The sequence below is a fragment of the Brassica oleracea genome, chromosome C4 (assembly GCF_000695525.1).
Source record: "Brassica oleracea var. oleracea cultivar TO1000 chromosome C4, BOL, whole genome shotgun sequence".
Classification (NCBI taxonomy): Eukaryota; Viridiplantae; Streptophyta; class Magnoliopsida; order Brassicales; family Brassicaceae; genus Brassica; species Brassica oleracea.
In genome coordinates, this window is record NC_027751.1 from 4,141,958 (window position 1) to 4,145,703 (window position 3,746).

Sequence of the window (3,746 nt, forward strand, 5' to 3'; positions counted from 1 at the left end):
GGGGGGGGGGTCAGCTGACCCCACTTCTTTTTTGTAAAAAAAAAAAATTTAGATAAAATTTGTATAATTTTTGTATTGATCCCATTTAAAAAATAAATTTGACCCCACAAAAACAATTACAAAACATTAAAGACAAAATTTAATTACAACTAATATATTTTTATTTTTAAAACTTTGCTAATATAATCTTATTTTTCTATAATTACAAAAAATTAGTAAATCACAAAACATATTTTGTAATTTTAAACATTGTTATTGTTAGTTTAATATAAAAACATTAAAAATAACAAACTTAAAAAAAAGTTTTAAGCTATGAGTGAGCATCGAGTACATTTGAATTTTTTTTTTTTGGAATAATATATTTGTAGTTTTTTGGTCGTTTATACATCATGCTTTTGATTTATTTTCTGACCTCCGGTTCAAAAAATTTCTGGCGCCACTAGTGGTACCGTTTATACACGTAAATGTACGTGATTGTAACTATATGACTATGTGCATATTTTAGAGAGACAGAGACAGGTTAAATGTAATAATGAATTGGCTGATGATATGGGGAATTGTGTCGGTGTCGGTGTCGGTAGGTGATGGTCCTCTGTAGAGCCAAGTTGTCCGAGTGAGTACCTTCGCCGACACGTGTGTCGTGAAGAGCAATCTCGTCGATTTCTCACCGTTATTTTATCTTTTTTTGGTCTGACTCACCGTTAAGTAGTCCGTGTTAAGTCCCAGTAAAAATATTGTTTAGTAACTTCTTCAAGCCATTATAAATGTTTTTTTCAGTAATAACCTAATAAACGCTCTGAGCACACTATGGTCGATAAATGGCATCAAAATTGCAGAACTGGTGACGTTGGTTGACATAAAATCAAATTAAAATATATAATGTGTAGGAGAATGATGGATTTGTTCTTTAAAAAAATGATGGATTTGTATTATGAAAAGGGATCTTTCAACTAGAAATTAAGGTTATTAGTCGTAATAATGGAAAATCTTGTGATTGATTAGAAATGTGGAATCACAACATGTTTGATCATTTTATGAAGTATGGACTATACCAAAAGAGATGTAACTCCAAGAGAATGAGATTATGCAAACTCAGTGGTTTTCATTAGTATGTTTTGCCATATTATTATCGTTTTGTTAATATGGTGTTTTATATATGATTTAGTATGTGGTTCATAGAAGATTTGACAAAATGTTTGAAAACAAATAAAAAAGGAATAGTATCGAACGGAGTTTCACAATTGACAAATTCCATTTATGAATATTTGGACGTGTGTAAATTATTGTCATTATGATATTTACAACAACGATGTTGATCCTTGTTTGGACCACACCAACTGTATTCCCTTTGCGAATTTGGATAGAATTTGGATAGGTGTGTGTGTGGATCCATTATATGTGGTTTTATATTTTTGTGGTGTAAATGTAAAGATTCATACCAAGGGTTTTCTTTTACATTGTTTGTGGATATCAACTTATTACAACAAAATGAAACAGAGCAAGTACAAAAGGGAAATTAAGGCACCGGAGGAGGCAAACGGAAGTAGACTAATAGTGGAGATGGTGAAGAAGGCGAAGATGGAGGGATGGAGATGAGACGATCGCGCGAAGACACCGGCTTCGGAAGTAGTAGACTGCTGAAAAATACGCATGTTCTTATATGTGGTTTTATATTGTTCTCGTCGTTACTCATTCATCAATTTTATATAGTAGTTGTGATGTCCTGTTATGATTTTACCTAATCCAATAAAATGAAAAAGAATGCAGCCTCGTATCATGATTAATCTATCATTTACATTTGATTCCTAATTACTCGTGGATGTATCTACATAGATTAGTTAGATTCGGTAAAAATAGATTACAGATCTTCAAATAGCCGTGAATAAAAACCCCTAGTTAAAAGTCAGCTAGTAGTGCCAAGATAGAAGACAAAAGACATTAACAAATATGCTAGCAATAAAGATCTCAAAACAAAATTAAGAAAAAGACAACGTTTCTTGTATACTACTTTTACACATGACAACAGACGAAACGACGAACACTGTGGAGAATTAAGAAGTATATAGTTTCTTAGGATTCTTATCTCACGGTCACAGCGCTTTTTGTCTCTCTTGTCCTAATTAAAGCGCATGTGAAGATTTGATGGGCTTTCTTGTGCATCGCTTTCATATCCAAGCAATGTTTCGTTGTTTTTATTCGTCCATTGACAACATTGCCTAATTAAGACTGTTATTTACTTTTTTTTTGTCAGCTAAGACTGTTATTTACTTAAAGATGAATTTAAAAGGATAGTAACAACAGATTAGAAAGCTAACAAGACCGTTTTATCGGTTGCGTTATGTCTAATCAAATGCATTATAGTTTTATTGACTTTCGAGAATATATTAATTAATCTTGCTTTGTTAATATATACTAAATACTAATTATATAAAATTTTGTCAATCATAATGTTCTACCTAACAGGAAAATGATAGATTAGTCTTATAAAACAAGCAGGGAGCGGTTGCCATATTACAACTCTATCTAGTCACCATACTAGATTTGGTCACATACCTAATCATCTTTTACCAAAATAAGACATACCTAACCATCATGAACAGTCGACGATGATAGCGTACAAATAATGATATGCATGATGACTCTCTCTTAAAACTTAAACATCTTGAAATGAATAGCGTTATATGTAATTGGTGATCAAGATTTGTATACACAGATTTTACGCTATCATCGTTGGCTGTTCCATGATATCATGATGCATGTTTGATTTGTACGCATGATATTGGATGATGCATGTAATATGTATGCTTGTCAGCTTGTGTTGAACGATGAACAATGGAGTATGTATGATTTGTTCGTTTATTTAAGTGCTACAAAACCTGAAATATGAAAATTAGGGTTGAAACGCCCATGAGCATTTCAAGTTTTTGAAAGCAAACCTTTGGATTTAGATTTTAGACTCTTGAGAGCAGAAGTTTGGATTCGGACGTATAATTCCAAACGGGCTTAAATGGATATATTAAGACCCTTACATTATATATGGCCTCTGGCCCATTTATTTCATTTAGACTCCTGCTAAAAGTTGAAACATTCCATGATGGAAGATGATTAATAACTAGTTTTCTCCTCAATTTTAAAAGCTTGGTCAGTTGATAAAACTAGTAGAGTTGTGGATAGGCCTGGGCGTTCGGGTACCTCTTCGCGTTCGGGTCGGGTTTTTCGGATTTCGGTTTTTTTTATAACACCTTATAGGTCTCATTCTAGTAAATTTGCAAGTACGGGTCGGGTTCGGATATAACACATCGGGTTCGGATCGGTTTTGTATCACATCATAGAACCCATAAAGTAATCATATATCATTCGGATTCAGGTTATATTGGATTGGTTCGGATATACCCGAAATAAAATCTAAAATTTTAAAGTAAAACATAAGAAATATATATTTATTTATGTATAATTAAGTATTTAAAGTAGTTATTTATATTTTAAATACTTAGTTAGATAACATATCAAAATAAATATGAAATTGAATATTTGAAGTATATATTCATGTTTCATATAATTATATTGTATATTATTTTGGACATTCAGATCGGTTTCTTCGGATATCTTTTCGGATTTTTTGGTTTTTTTGGATTTTCGGGTTATCCGTTCGGGTTCGGATATGTTTTGTACCACCTTACAAGATCTATTCGGATATTTTCTACATTTCGGACCGGATACGGATCGGGTTCGGTTCGGATTTCGAG